Source organism: Lichenostomus cassidix, chromosome 2 (genome assembly GCF_008360975.1).
Source record: "Lichenostomus cassidix isolate B80296 chromosome 2, HeHo_3.0, whole genome shotgun sequence".
NCBI lineage: Eukaryota > Metazoa > Chordata > Aves > Passeriformes > Meliphagidae > Lichenostomus > Lichenostomus cassidix.
Genome location: NC_139482.1, coordinates 70,137,385 through 70,153,480, shown reverse-complemented (window position 1 = coordinate 70,153,480; position 16,096 = coordinate 70,137,385). Strand labels below are relative to the sequence as shown.

General features: G+C 46.7%; 1 long non-coding RNA gene across 2 annotated transcripts; it reads right to left on the bottom strand.

The window, feature by feature from the left end:
• Window positions 1-9,804: 9,804 nt before the first annotated feature.
• Window positions 9,805-13,376, bottom strand: LOC146441617 (uncharacterized). 2 transcript variants are annotated; one of them, XR_014849991.1, is made up of 4 exons: window positions 12,417-13,376; window positions 11,186-11,797; window positions 11,055-11,091; window positions 9,805-10,092 (listed from the first exon to the last, which is right to left on the bottom strand). It is a non-coding gene; the product is annotated as an uncharacterized LOC146441617 (long non-coding RNA). The 2 variants fall into 2 exon arrangements; XR_014849990.1 differs by having other exon boundaries at window positions 11,055-11,797.
• Between the last annotated feature and the right edge of the window lie 2,720 nt (window positions 13,377-16,096).

The following is a 16,096-nucleotide window of genomic DNA, read 5'->3' as shown; positions in this document are numbered from 1 at the left end:
AAACACGAGGCTTGGACATGAGCACTGGTGGAAATCTCACCCAGCACAAGAGGGATCCTAGTGACTTGGCAGTGCCCTCATCTGCCTGGAAATTGGCTTCTTCTCCTCCCCGAGGTGCTTGGGCCAAATGACCTCTGCAGCCACCACCACCATTGGGAGTCGAGGCTGTCCTTCCTTGGCAGGTTTCTCTCTTTCATCTGTTACATAAAAAACCACAGGTTGTAGTTTGAAGGTAGGCTGAGAGTGCTTCTCCTTCCTTCGAAAATTTCACATCCTCATGCTGAAGTGCCAGCTGAAAAGAGAACAGCAGCAGAAAGCTTCCAGATTAATGTATGCAGACAAATGACAAGCAAGAAGGTTCACTCCTTCCCTGTCCCAGCCTTCCAGGCTTTTGCTTGTGTGTCTCAGTGATCCTTGTGGGTCCTTTCCAAATCAGAATATTCCGTGACTCTGTGTCTCCAGCAGCTCCCAGTGAATTCTGGTGAGGTGGGAATGTGTCTCCATCTCCTGCCCCAACCCAGCCAGTGCCACCAGGTCTTAGATGTCCCACAGGACTGTGCTTCAGCTGGTGGCCTTTCATTCCCACCACTGATACAAATGTCCTCCGTAAGCAGGCAAAGCACGAGCTAGAGGACACTCCCCTTTGAGATTCATCGTTGCAATTCCTTGATAAGCTGCTCCTGACCCTCCTGTTCTACTTAATGCTCTGTTATTGTTGCAGACAGGGGGCTGGATTCAAGTAGCCCAGGTGTAGACTCTAAAATCATTTGAGGAACCTTGGTACATCCCAGCAGGCCTCTCCAGACATGTGGATGACTCCTGTATGTCTTGAGCCATATTTTCTACCTGCATTGCTGCCACAAGTAGCTGTGGGGGGCTCTGGTGGCAGTGAGAGACCCAGGTGCTGGCAGCTGAAAGAGGCTCTGGCTGCACACCCTTTACAGGGGAACCAACAGGCAAAATTATCAACTATCAACTGATTATCAATTTTATCTATTTTTATCAAATTTCCCCTCAGCTCTACTTCCTACAAAAGGAATTGCATCCAAATGGAGGCACACCTGCTGGAGTCTGATAGCTAAGGTGACACCCCTGCCTCTGATGGGGCTCCTCTCTGCCTCTGGTGCTGTGCACTCTCCTTCTCTTCCTAGTGCTTCTGCCTTTGCTCTGCACATGTCCCTTGTGAGAGGGTGAATATGCCTAACCCTAACCCTGTCCTGCTCAGAGGGAAAGCTGTCCTATCCTGTGAGTATCCAGCTGTGGGGATGTTCGTGGCATGGGGCTTTTTCCTTCTCTTACTGAGTTTACAGACCATGACTCAAGGAGGCAGCTACACTGTGTAGAAGGGTCTTAAAATGCAAGTTATCTGAGCGCTGAAGAATTCTCTGTATAATTACTTCCATGCCTCCATGAGACACAGAGATGCTTTTGTCCCCCATCTCACTGATTGTAAACAGCAGTATGAAGCTGAAAGCACAGATCCTGATGTCTGCAGCAGGCATTTGCTCCAGGAGAAATGCATCCAGCTGGTGGCAGGAGCCCAGGGTTACATCCATGCTCCTGAATCAGGCCTGTTTGATGGCTGTGGGATGGGGCTCAGAACAGCTTGGCCACACAGAGCTGACCCTTCTGCCCCTAGGTACATGAGAAAGGCTCATGGGGGATGTGGTAGTGTGCCACAGTGATCATGAAATTGTTGACTATGTTTCTCAGCGTAATGAAAAAAAAAAAAGAGAGCACAGTTGCTACCCTGGACTTCAGCAGAGCTACCTTTAAGCTATCTGGGAGCTATTTAGCAGGGTATTTTGGGAATCTGCTTCTGAGGGCCTCAGAGTTCACAAGTGCTGGTGAATTTTTAAGAACCACATTTCAGAAGCACAGGAGCAGGGAATTCCACAGAACACCACCACTGCAGAGAGTGGAGGGTGTAAGTGGGGGTGGAGGGCCACCTGTGCTGAAACTTGCAGGTATTTTGACACTTTGTGAACTGCCCTTGCTCATCTTGGTGAGGTTTCTGCTCAGAAACCTGTGTAACAGATCAGGTACCTTTGTCCCTTAAGCTTAGTCTCCTCTTCCCCTCTCTGAGACCTGGATAAATAAAAGCTCCTTTAGGCATCGAAATTAAAAATGAGAAAATAGCTGTTTTGTAGGCAAAACTGACAGCTCTCTCTCACCTTAAGTTAATGGTGGCTTCTGCAAACGCTTCCAAAGTCTTTTCCTAAGAGCTGCTGGGCTGTGCCTGCAGAAGGGACAGGCAGCTTTGCCACGTGCCATGTCTGAGGTGCAGCGTTGGCCCTGCAAGCTCAGCTGGCCAGAAACAGAGGGCAGAGCTAGCCGTGGCTTCCTGGATGGGGAAATGAGTACAACAGGAATTGGCTTTATTCCTGTACTGCCTCCAGGCTGCCTTGCAAAGGGGTGTTAATGCTCTTACTCATGGCAATTGCTCCTGCAAACCCCGGGCTGGTGATTTTGTGAGTGGGAGCCTCAGCATTCATTGGCTTCCCACTCAGGGTCCCTTTGCCAGTGAAACCCCCCACTGCCTGTGCTGCTTCCTTGGCTGCGTGTGGTCCTTTTGCCGAGTCCTGACATTTTTATTTTTGGTTAACATCAGAATGGAGCTGCAGAATAATTGCTCTTTCACTTTGCTCTTAAATAGGCCATGCTGCTCGTCTGCATAAATGTTCTCTTCATGCATCCTGTCACTCTGCCTCGCAGGCTTCTTGGAGGGGGAAAAAAACCCAAACCACTTTATTTTTTAAAAAGATGCCTTTTCTTCCTCATGAATTGCCGCTGCTCTGTGTGATAGCCAGCGATTGGCCCCGGAGGATGAATACTAAGCAGCTTTGCCAAGGTACAACTCGGCTATGAGGCATCCCGTGTATCCTGGGCTGTCCTGGGAGACCTTTGGAGCAGGGGGATGGAAGCTGGGGCCAAGGCCACCTCGGCAGCTCCGCCCCACTCGGGCACTCGACCTAAAAGCCAAAGCCAGGGTTTAGCCACCGGTGGGCAAATCCCGATATCACGGGCGGATGAGCCGCAGATGCAAGTCAGTCTTCCCCAGGATGAAAGCTTTTGCTGTCAAGCTGTTCAAAGGGAAACATCCTGAGGCTGAGAGCTGCTTGTGAGCTCTGGCTCCTGCTCCAGAGGCTGGCCATGTGCCTCGGCTTGCCTCAGGCCCGCGGGGAGGGAGGCATGGATGGAGGCACAGAGTCCCAGGGCAAGGGTACAGAGGAGCAAGCCAGGCTTTGCAAAGCTGGCTGCAGAGCTCCTGCCCAGCTGCCCCTGCCTCCCTGCCCAAGTCAAGTGCCATAGGACTTGGCCATGGGATGCACAAAGCTCTGGCTCTGCTGTGAAGCAGAGCACCGAAGGGTTTGTCCTCCTTGCTGAAGAACTTGCCTGCAGAGATCATGCAACTGATCATGTCCAACAGCGTTTATGTGACCTGATTGCTTATCTGAATAAAAGCCAGCTCAGCCTTCAATCCTGGTCAGCTTTTTCTGCCATGTTTTCCCAGTGCACAGAGGCTACCCCAAAGGAAACATGTGGGCAAAACTGGATCACACTCTCTGCTGGGCTGAAGCCGGTGTCACCCTCCAGAGCCAAGGTGGAGCTTGTTGCAAGAAATTAAAAAAAAAAAAAGGAGGTGTAAGTCAGACCATGGGGAAAAATGAACCATGCAGAAGAGAGAGGGTGCATGTGGGAGCAGCGGCCGTGCCTGGAGGGGCAAGGAAAGAGGGGTGCGAGAAGCTGCCTGCCTCGCCTGGCCTGACTCCGCATATTTGCAGGAAAAGAGGAGTGGCACCCAAGTGTGATCTGAGATTGCTGCCCCAGGCTGTGCTTTGCTTTGCAGGCACTGAGGTAAGGGCAAGCACACGTTTTGTGTTTTAAAGCGGTGAAGAGGAATGTAGGGGCTTAAGAGACGTCATGAGACTCCTGCCCAAGGCTTGCAACCTCTACCATCACCCACAGCTCACTGTAGACTTCTGTTCCAGACTGCCCTAGCTCTGTTAGAGTGATAATTAGGCTGGATTTTGTCCTACTTCTCTCAATAAAAGGTTGTTCGGGAGCCCTCCTGCTCTGACAATTAGAAACCAGCTAAGAAGAAGGGAGCAGCCACGTGGGGTCAGCTGAAGGATCCTTCTGAGTATCATATGTCTAGCATTAGCCAGTAGTGTATTTAAACAGGAAAAGCAAGACCTCTTAAATTTAGAAAACCTAGATTATAACCAAACCAAACAAATTTTCAGCCTCTCTGGAAGAAAACATGAAGCCTTTGTGAGGCCACATCTAAGTGTGCCATGTCCAGTTGTAGGGTCCTTGGTACCAGAGCAAGTCCAGCAGAGGCATGTGGCATGCCAGGAGAGGACAAGAGAACTGGGTTTGTCCAGCCTGAAGAAGAGAAGGCTGAAAGGAGACCTTAATGCTGTCTGACACTGCCTTGCAGGAAATACAGAGCCAGACTCACCCTGGAAGTGCACAGTGAAAGGATGAGAGGCACCTAACAGAAGTTATATACAAGGAAATCCCAATTAAGCATTATCAAACAACCTTTACAGGGTTGGTGGTCCAAGTGTCTCCTGCAGGGATGTGCAAAGCTCTCCCGGCAAAGTCTTACTCTGACTTTAAAGCTGACTGTGCTTTGGGTAGGGATTGGGCCAGACAGTGCCTTCTGACTCTATTTATTGTGTGATTCTATTTTTTTTTAAGAGGTATACCTGGTTTTTTGTTTCATTTATGTGTATACTTGTAGCTCAGGCTACAAGTATAAGTGTAATCACCCTTGTGTAACACCTCTCAAGATAAGACCCCATTTTTATTCCCTTGTAGTACTACCAGGTATCACTTGTTTATGTTGAAATTGCCAGAGAAGCTCTTTGTGCAGCATCTTTTCTTTCAGTATGTTAATCTCTTTCCCTTTGCTGTTCCAGTTTCCGTGCTTGAAGTATTTCAAAGAATGAGATTTCTGACAAAACCATGACAAAGGTGGTGGCTTGGGAGCCAGGCAGCACCTCCAGCAGATGTGGCTGACAGGGTTATCTGGTGGTTGATGCTCCAGCTGTGCAGATGGTCAAGGGTCTCACCCCAGCTCAGCTCTGGGGTCTCCTTTCTGTGGTGGTTCTTTTTCCCAGACAGGGACACCAACAGCCACATGTGGGTGTCTCTGAGGACAGTGGTGTTGGTGTGAGCCCTGCTCCAGCATCTCCAAAATGTGGCTCCATCCTGCAGAGGTTTGGTGCCCAGAGGATGCCCAAGGCTTGTGCAGTGGCTCTGTACCCACACCCTGGGGACAGAGTCTGACCTCTTGCTGTCAAGACTAATCAGGCAATTATAAACTGAGGTGGGACAGCAGATCCAAAAGGAAGTAGGTCCTTGCCCTCTGCCACTCACAGAAGGCCAATTGCTCTGGATTCATTGCTCTCTGAAACTAACAGCACCACGTTTGATTAAAATGGCTGCAACCTTCACACCACCCTCTGTGATGCTTTAACTGTATCAGGTGAAAAACTTATTTCAAATGAAGCTGGTGGGGCTCTGGGCCATGAGCAAGCCCTCCAGCACTGCTGCCCATACTGCTCTTTTTGCAGCCTCTCCTTTAATAAAGAAAGTGGCACTTAAAATGGACAGTCATACTCGAAGGACCAACACTCTCACTTGTGAACCCTACATGAACCCAGGAAAAAATCAATAAGGGGTTTAAAAAGACCAACAAAATAACATTTAATCTCCTCTGTGTCAGCAGATCTGCAGAGCAGGTTTAGGGTTGTTTTGCATCTGGGGCTGAAAAAAAACCCAAACATGTAGGATTGCCTGCAGGTGATTAGGTTTCCTTTTAAAACTTTAAACAAACATGGAAATCTTAGAGTAAGCTTCTCAAAGATTAAGCACTCATGAACTTGGGAAGAAAGAGCACAAGGCTGGGATTCAGGAGATTTATGATTGCTGTCTCCTCCACCACCGTGCTACTTGGAGTGTGACCATGTCCTGCTTCATTTAAGCCAGATCTTCCAGGCTAACTTATGCCTTCTGATTTCAGTGGGAGCTGAGGACTTAAACACCATCAGGAGACATTTGCTGGGGTTTCTCTCCTTCACTGCTGCCTTTGAGGTGTTGCAAGAGCTCTGGGAAAAGAACTGATCCCTACGTGCTGCAAAATGATGAGCTCTGATCTTTATTGCTCCTCTCTGAGGGTCCCTATAAGGAGCTGTGTTGCCACATGCTGGTGTCCACGCTTTGTGTCTGGAGATACTGATCACAGCCTGAGGTCTGTGGCTGTACAGAGAGACACCACTGTCAGTGACCCTGGGTGGGCTCTGGCAAGGGGCAGCCAAGAGCTCCAGCAAAGCTGAAATGCCTCATCAGGTTGTGTGACTGGTGCCAGAGCCCTGAGCCCTGGGAGCTGCTGACAGCAGGGTACAAACAGCCCCACACCATGCATGGCTCTTTCATGCTCATGTGCACACCCACAGCACGTGAGGGAGAAGGCACATAGAGTAGGTGTTCTGCTCCTTTTACTTTTTTTTTTCCAAAAAAAGAAAAAGTGTTGAGGTTGATGAGAGTAAAAACCCTCATACTATGAGACTGCACATTCCCACCCCCAGTGAAGGCCACAGCAGAGCTGGCACTTGCTCTCTCCCACAGCCCCGGGCAGCACCAGTGACCCCACGTGCCCATGGACAGTGGCACCTGACTCGCTTCCTTCTCCAGGTGGAGCAAAACCTCTGGCGTGGTGAAACCTCCACTGACCCCAGGTACAAAGGTTGGCCAGTGCCTGCGTGTGCCTGGCAGGAGCAGGTTTTCTCCTCCTCTTTTCATGTGACGTAAATGGGAATGACCTAGGGTTTATGAATCCCAGATGGAAAACGTCAGGAGTGAGCTGGCCCGGAAGCCACATTTTCATTTGCAAGACTCATTTTGGGCAGGGGACCTGTGGCCAATAGGTACTTTGGGGAAAGGGCTGGTTGCCTTTCCTGTGAGTAAAACAGCATCCACCTGTGCAGTTCAAATCAAAATCATCATCATCATGAACACACTTCAGGTTCTAACCCCAATTCCATCACAGTCTGCGGGAAAAAGAGGATTGTTCCCCGTTTGCCCAAACAAGCAAGTGGTGTTTGATGTGTGTGTCTGCAGACAGTCGGGCAGGAAGAGGGATGTGTGGTGTACAAATACACTCATGCTCACAACACAGCTCTGATTGCACAGTTGTATCATAGATGGGGGTGATACTGAGCAATATTGTGTAACAACAGAAGGTTTTTCCAGAGTTACACAACAGCTGGATCCTGTACTGTCGATCAGTAAACTCCAACTAATTTATTCCAGGTAACAAAGCACGCCCCAAACAGTGGAAGCTGGGTATGTCACGTGGACACCCCTGCCCTGCAACTGTCCCAGAAGAGATGACAACATTTTAACTTGTTTTGCATCAAGGTTAATGGGCTTGATATAACTGAGGGAATAATGATAACACTTCTGAATGAATATGTGGTGTCTGCTCCATTGGGCCATGCAAGGTATCTGATAGCTTTCCATGGAGACATCACTTGTGAGCACAGGGAAAAAAGTCAAAGTGGCAGCAAAATCCAAGTGCATTGGATGATGGTGACAGCTCCACAAACCACACTTCTACATGTGATGACAGTAAAACCTAAACTTCCTACTTTGAAAAGCCAGGGGAAGAAATCCTTATCAAACCTGGCTTCCTCAAGACAGGTCAGTTGTATCCAGGGATACTGGTGCTGCCACAGGAGCACATCCTAGGCAAAAAAAAAAAAAATAAAAAAAAAAATTAACTGCTCCTGTTAATCTGGGTTATGGAAAGAGGGATGCTTTAGAAGTGCCCTGGTGAGCTCTGTCTTAGAATCCTTTTCTTATTGCTTCTAGAAAAATCCTGCTGTAAATCCCTTGCAGTTGCAGCATCTTGGTTGGTTCAGGGAGACAGATAAAGTTGCCATCTTCTGCCATGTCCCCAGCAGACTTTCTTCTAGGGGACAATCGCCTCCAGGCAGAGACACCTAAGACTAGCTAGGAGCCTCACAAGACCAAACTAGGAGGGCTGAAGGCTTTTCTCTGCATAGCACACATTGCAAGGCTTTTGACAGATGTGCTGTGGCTGACAGCTGACAGAGTTGATGTCAGCAGCCTCTCCCCTTGCTACAGAAACCCTCTGCAAGGCAGCCCTGGCTGCAAATATAGATCTAGTGATGACTTCAGGGAAATCAGAAATTGATTTCTGCCATACATGGGAAGCCAGAAGGAGCTTGGTACTGGAGTCATGTTGGGAAAAATGACCAAGGAAGAGACCACTCTCATAATTGAGGCATTCAGCCACTAAATGCCCTGCTAAGGAGCTGATGTCATGAAGATGGGGAAATCCACTGCTGTGACATGATGTATTTGCCCCTGGAGCTGTAGCATGAAACTTGTGCAGATGCTATGAATTGAAAGTGTTTGTCAGGACTTACACATTACTGCAGTGAAAACCAAAGTCAGGAGTTGTCCTCCATCACAAGAGTGGATTCACACACAGTCGTGAGATTTCATCTCATGCTTTCATTCTCTGCATTTTATAACAGCTCCCTGTGATTAAACTAAGAATACAGCATGATTTTATAGCACAACCTGTGCTTCTCATAAAATCTCTTGGCAAGAAAGAAATTTTCCCCAGATACACGGTGAAAACAGCAAGGTTTTTTTATAACCATGGAATAATTGTTCTAGATCTATGACTGTACCAAATAGAACCTCTTCCCTTTATATCTTTTATTTCTTGGCAAATAGTCATCGCCGTAATGAAGAATGTTTGAAAGGCAAAATCTTGTGATAGAGTTTATCCAATATATTTTTGTATTCACAGAGCACATTGCTGACAATTGCTCTATCCTTCATGACCAGTTAATAGGATAGTAAACAACTAGGAAAAATGTTCCCATTCCAAAAAACAGCATTTTTGTCCCTCAGTCAGAACCTGGCTGTACTTAGTAAAGCTGGTCAAAGGAAATAGTTGTCTGTATACTTTGTAAAAGCTCTGAATCCTTTTTACTTCCCTGCATTTTTTAATTCTTCTTAAGAGAAAATAAGTGCAAAGCCCCTTTCCAAATTCTGAGGTCTGAATATTTTTTCAGAAGAAGCACCAAATGCCAGAGAAGGACATTATGAGGATTCACAGCATCCCAGTCAAAATCTGCACCCTGCAACAGGCAAGCCAAGTTCCCATTAGCACTTGGTGCTCAGCCAGCAATACAATTCCTGTTTCCCTTTCTGTCCTTTTGGTTTTTTTGAGCTGATTCACCTCAGGTCAGCCTAAGGACTGTGGCCAAAGGAAAGCAGTAATCTCTGAGCTGGTACCCAGAGGAACAGCTTAGGATGTTCTGCCGGGAGCAGGAAGCATTGCTCCTGCTGCAAAAGAAGTTCTACAATTGCATGTGTTACACCTGGGATAGAAAAGTTAGTGAACCACCTTCACATTATAATTCCTTGGCTCCCTCATTTGCTTCTTTTCAAACCCTAAATAACCCAGGTGGAAAGAACAGTGCCTGTGCTTTGCTCACCCGCAATTAGGAAGGAAACAAGTTTAAACTGTGTGTGTTCTGTCTGTGGCAAAGGGAAGACTCGTGCTCCCCAACCTGCCCCCGAAATTACTCCTAATAGGACTAAATAGTGTTTCATAACCGGGCTCTGGGCAAGCAATGAGCTGCTGTGGGGAGGCTTGCCTGCATGCCACCACCAAAACGCCAGCGTGCTTTCGCATGTATCATGCTATTGTTATTATAATGGCAATTAACAAGCTGTAAACAAATTATATGTCTCGATACAGCCCTTTAATGAGCTGAGGTGCATACCTAGTGGTAGGTAAAAGGTGAAACAACAGCACTAGACAAGTCGTTTCTGGAGCCATTACAAGTGATTTGCAAGCGCAGGCATCTCAGTTTTGCAATCTCACTCATCTTCATTTCCTTCGAACCCCACATCTTGCCAGCGACAGCAGGCTCTGGCTTCTCTTTTGGAAAGGTTTGCCTTTACTCAGCTCTCTTGCTCTGGCTGTGCTTGTGCAAGCGTCGACAAATCTGTAACTCCATTGATATTTCTAGCCTGGAGTAAAAAAAAAAAAGCAAGTCTTCTATGGACAGGGATTAATATTTTCTCCTAAATTTGCCCATTTAATTATTATGTGAAGAAATTAGGGTTATGTTTGCCTAAGGATGCTACCTTTGTTACATGCTTTGCAAGTGCCTGAAGTTGCTGCTCCAAATTTCATCAGGCAATTTTAGCAAACTGGAGCACATTCCTGAGCCCTCGCTGCTTATCCTGAAGCCTCACGTTTTTGTGATCTGCCCTACACGTAGGGAGCTGCCTGGCAGGGAGCTGCAGTACAGAGGGACCCTGATAAACAGCAATGAAAGCCAAGGGATGCACTCAGCAAGTACCTGCTAAGCAGAACCCCTCGAGTCTGGGCTGCAGAAGCCAAAAAGGTGTGTGTGTTCCTGGCAGGCAGCTCAGTGAGGGGAATAGGGACACACAGACAAACTGCAGGACCTGTCAGGAGCCCCAGCCTTGCTGTAAAGAGAGAGGAATCCACATGCCAGCAAAGAGCTTTTGAGTAAAGCAGCACACCTACACCAGGATGCTGGGGGAAAAGAGCTGGCAACGGAAAGGGCACACTATGGGATTTCAGGGATGAGGCAAGGCAGTTTGCCCCACGTTCATGTATCTGTGAGTTCTGAACAGTCACAGGCCCTTGCATGGTAGCAAAGCCCAGTGTAAGGAGGGATCTTCCAGGCCCTGCAGGCTGTGGACACTGTGTGGACCCAGAGGCACAGCAAGCCCCCAGCTCGCTGGGGTGGCATGACAAAGCCTGGTGTGGCACAGTGCTTGCTGGCTTCACCTCCCTGGCAATCTTAAAGCCTTTTTGAATTGATAACCCATTCCCTGGACATTATAGGGTAATTCTTTAGCAGGTTTCCTGGTGTTTTGGGGGGAAAAACCCAACACAAGACAAACCCAACCTTCCAGCACTGTGGCTTAGAGAAATTATGCGAGTTCGCTGATCTTACCACTGGGAAATGCTGGCTTCTCCCATAGCACTGTCTGCTATAAGAAGGAAAAAAGTAGGATGAGGAAAGGGTTGAATAAGAAAAGGGGAAACACAGAGACAATTTTACAGTAAGAGCTTAGGAATGTTTACCTACAACAGCAGCTCATGTCACAGCCAAGGCAAGCAGGGGCCAGATGCTGGGTTTCTGCTTGTGCATGGCTGAAGGTGCCTTGAAATGGGAGCAAAACCCTCTTCCAAACCGGGCTTTGCCATTTGGGGAAAGACAAGCACACCCACCATGCAAAATGTAGGTCAGGACCACGGGTAAGTGCTGGGGTGCTCTGCAGGGACCTGTGTGATGGACTAACCAAGTTGTACACAGAGAAAACATATCAAGATCCTGTACAGCTGGCCTCGGCTTGTATCACTCACTAAATATTTGATGAATGCTAACTGCCTAACCTACTTTACTCCTCTCGCCTACCGCAGCGTTGACTGGCTCCTCCATTTTTTCTCTATTATTGATGCATTTTGAGGAAGACACTGTCTCATGACAAAACAGTGATCTTAGATGTGAGATGAAAAAGGAGACACAAAAAGGGAAGGTAAAACAGACAACCCTAGAAAGACGAAAGTAATGTGCATGCAAAGGAAAATACAAATTGAGTGGCAGGGCACTATCACCATTTTACAGTAGAATGGAAACCAGCAAAGTCTGGGGATGAAAGTGTCTGGAGAACCACATTAATCTTCTATCCCTTCCTAAAAAAAAAAAAAAAAAAAAATTATTTCGCCCTGGGAATTGCACACACATGAATCTTACTGATATATCTATGTGGAAGAATTGCCAAGAAACTTCATTCTGTATGCAGTTGCTCATTGTATAATTTTAAAGTTCCATACTAATTCATGCAATATCTAGCTTTGACACCATAAATATTCATGAAGGAGAGAGAAAAGGGGATGCAGGCAGGACTCCAGGTGGCAGAAGGGTTTTTATATGACAGGCAACTCAGTAAGGTCATCAGTGCATGATTGTCCTCGTACTGCTGAGAGCAGAGATTGCTGAGCCAAGGTGCTCTCTGGCCTTATCAAAATCAGGGAAAACAGATGAGGAGCAATAAAAGTAAAACACAGTTACATTGGATGAAGTCCCACAATAGCCCTTGCTCCAGTATTTTGGAAGCCAGGGTTCAGTTTAATCAAGCATAGCTTTCCTGAGCAGACCTGCTCATGGAACTTATGGGGATGCATAGCAGCAGCTCTGTCAAAAAAGAGACATTTTTCTCCATTACTAACAAAACATGGTTGGCTTGTGCTTTTTGGTCAGCCAAAGAGGAGAAGGAAAAAGTGGGTAGAGTGGCAGAGAGCAGCCACTGACCTTATTCAAAGATGATGTCAAATCCATGGTATTCCTGTTACGGTCTCCTTGTCTCTCCCTGTGGTGCCTTGAGGGTGTCCCTGCTGCCCTATTCGAAACAGCACAACAGCTCTGGCATTAAACCTGTGGCTGAGCACAGAGTTTCCTTAGGGCTGATTTATGCTGCAGAAGAGAGTTTTTCATTCTGAACCGGCTCCTGTCAATGAAAAGAACACTGTGAGAAATTGGCCTCATCAGTCCTGCGAGCTGGGGTGGGACATGGTGCACCAGGGATGGCCACATCTGTGTGGATCTGTGAATGCACAACTCTCTTGTGCTGGCTCCGTGAGCAAAGCCTGGACCATGCTGTTTCCATGAAATCTCCTAATTTACAGTGACACCTACCAGGGCATGATTCACTCATTTGCTTTGTAAAAGCTTTTATTCTTTAATGGTTGCAGTCTTCCATCCTCAGCATAGGAGGGAAATGCCCAGGAAGAGGAGACCTGGCAAGCCAACAGGCAGCACATACAAAGCATTGCCCCAACATGCAGGGGCAAGCAAGGGCCAAGTCATAAGAAGGAATTATCAAGAGACACCAGGATCCACATTCTAGTGTGAATCACATCAGGAATCCCATTCTGTAATTCTATGATCTCTAATTCCTGAAACAGGAATTCTTTCGTTGTGGTCCTTTGTGTAGAAGAAGTGTTCAGTGCCTTTAGTTTCTACTTCTCTTCCCCAAGACACCAGTTGCACCAGTGGGTAAGATGGGTGACTCCAACATGGAAAGAGTTCATGCAGAAGTTAATTATTTGCAAGTTGGCAGCGATACTTTGACCTCAGATACTCGAAGACCTGGCTAATGGCACCTCTGGGCCATGAGTATTTAGCTGTCTGTAAGACTTGATGGAGGATACATCAAACTGACTTCATCAAACTCCATCTTGTGGAGATGGACAAATAAGGAGGCTGCTTTTAAAACTGAGGGCAAAGGAGAAAACTGGCCAACTTCATATCAATGCCCTAGAAAAATTGGAGCAAACAATCAAATATGGACTAGTTTACACTTGGTGATAAAAGGAATGAGCACTAAATGAGTTAAAGCAAATTTATTTCCTTTTATGGCTAATCATCAGTCTTACAGAAAAAAAGAGAGGAAAGAGATGTCACATATCTTGGCTTCCAAGTGCTTTTGACAGTGTCTCTGAAGCCATCCTCATCATAAGTAAGCTCAAGAGAGAAATTTGCAAGAGGGTGACACAAAGCTTATGAAATCATAGCAAAAGGGTGAGTTGTAGTGGGCCCAGTGGCTGTACCAGAACAGCAGGCTGGTGCCAGGGCTGGCATTGTCACTGGTGTCACAGAGGGGATGCTGGGACAGTGGGAAACACAGGGTGCAATTCAGAACAGGGACAAGCTCATGTGAGATGGTGCTATCAGGCAGCAACAATGGACACATCTAGTCAGGCAATTGCCTGGCTGGCAGATTGCTGGGCAGGAAACTGTTTTGTGAGCTAAAGCCCAGGAGCACCATGTTTCTGAGACAAAGGCAAACACCACACTGGGATGTGCCAACAAGGGCATGGCTTGCAAAGTGCAGGCACAAGCCATTTTCCTCTACCCTGCTGGAAGTCAGGTTTTGGGGTATGGCTCTCCCAGAATGAGAGCACCCCAGCTGGACACAGGGGCAGCCACGCAGTTGACAGGGGGCCTGGAGTACATCACCTGTGTGGGAAGACCAAGTGTGCTGCCCTTGTTCTGCCTGAAGAAGGAAAGAAGGGTATTTCAACATGTGGGGCTGCAAAGCGGAAGGCAATTATTTTGCTCTCTGCCTGTGGGGCAGCAAGGCAGTTTCGGGTTAGTCACTGGGAAATAATTATAGCTGGTCAGGGCAGCAGGGCAGAGGACAGGCTGCAGCCAGACATGGAGGCAGTGGAGTCTCTGTCACTGCATATCCAAGAGACAACCCGTTGGAACAACATGGGTACAGTTTATACATTATTGTTGACATTATACTATAAGTAATATTTTTGTATTGTATCTATAATACCCCAAGTCAGTAAGAGACAGTAAATATCCCACTGGGATCCCTTCCAACCTTCATTCTTCATTGAGCACAGCTCAGACTGAAATTCTACATGTTACACATCACTTGTAGGAGAAAAATCACCCATGCAGAGCACAGCATGAATGCCAAGTAGGAAATGTCCCCCACTGTAGTGCAGCAGTCCTTGTTCTTCAGGCCATAGAACACATCCAACTTCGGGCTGTCTGCCAGAGGCTCCAGCGAGTCAAGACCTGTAGAGAGTCAAAAGCAGCAGGGCTGCTGCTGAACCACCCCTAAGAACGAAAATAGCACAGGCCAGGGACCATGAAGAAAGATTTGCCTATAGATCAGGGAAGTAGCAAAACCAGTACCCTTTTGGGTTTGGGGCTGTTAGGGCAAGCTTTGCACATACTTTCAATTGCACCCCCTTTTCTGTACATGCAAACACAGAGTTTAAGTCCTTACCTAATCACGGAACTCCAGCAGCTGGAGCTTTAAGAGAAACAAAGTAATTTGTGACTTATGCCCCTGGATGTCTGTGGTTGTCTCTTCTCTAGGCTGTGTGCCTCAGGCTGACCAAATCTGAAACTTGATTTGGAGGGCAGTTTCTGATGATCCAGCTTGCTCCAAAGGGACTGATGGCAAGAAGAAATATCTTTTCAGTTGTGGGTGCAAAGCTGGCCTATGTCACTCTGACTTACATGTCCCTGTGAGCAGTGAACTACACTCTAGGAATTACTCTTTGAGCCTTAACGTTTTCACCCACTAATGGAAGGCATTTTGATAATTACGTCAAGCATAAGGAAAACATCTCTATAGCTACTCAGTAACTAAGATACTTTGTCAACACAGAAGTGACAGGGTTCTTATTGCTTAGTTAGTCACTTGAAAAAAATGGAATTATTCACTACAGAGGCATTCAATATATTGTATTTGCTAATGCTGCATTTCAGTGCTATGGCCATGGAAATCAAGAATATTTAATAGCCTAGAGCTTGTCATGTTTGCATCATGGCGGAGATTCTTTAGAAAAAAAAATAGTGCTTGCAAGGAATATTTTCTATGCATAAAGTGTATTTTACTGAATAGCAAATTAATTTGACAGTGAATCAGAAGATACCAATATTGTAAAGTTACTGGTAATCATCTACCAATTAATTTATAAAGACATGCATCACTGTGCAGGAACTTGCATTACCAGGGGCATTTGAAGGCCCTTGAGTTTATTCAAGTCAGGTTAAAAAAAACCCAAAACATTTCTGGTAAATATGGCAGAAGGAAGAGCAAAGGTTATTCACAAAGGCTGCCTTCTGTCTGTGGGTCAGTGAAGTCGCCTTCTCCTAAGCATCAAGAAAATGAAAGCTGTGCTGTGAGAGAACAGCTGTTTAGGAAGATCCTTTTAAACATGGATGCTGGCATACTGCTGGGAGCTTGGCTCTTTTTAATGTTTTGCTACTGCCTTTTGATTTATTATGTGTTCCGTTCTCCCCTGGACCCCTGCCCACCGTTTCAAAATGAATGAAAGAGATTAGCTGTGACAACAGTATGGGGAATGTGTGCACGAAAAAGGTGAACCTAGAAGCATGAAACAAACCACAGTATTCAATATTCTGCAGTTGGGTTTAATTAGGATAATTAATTGTTGCTCTTT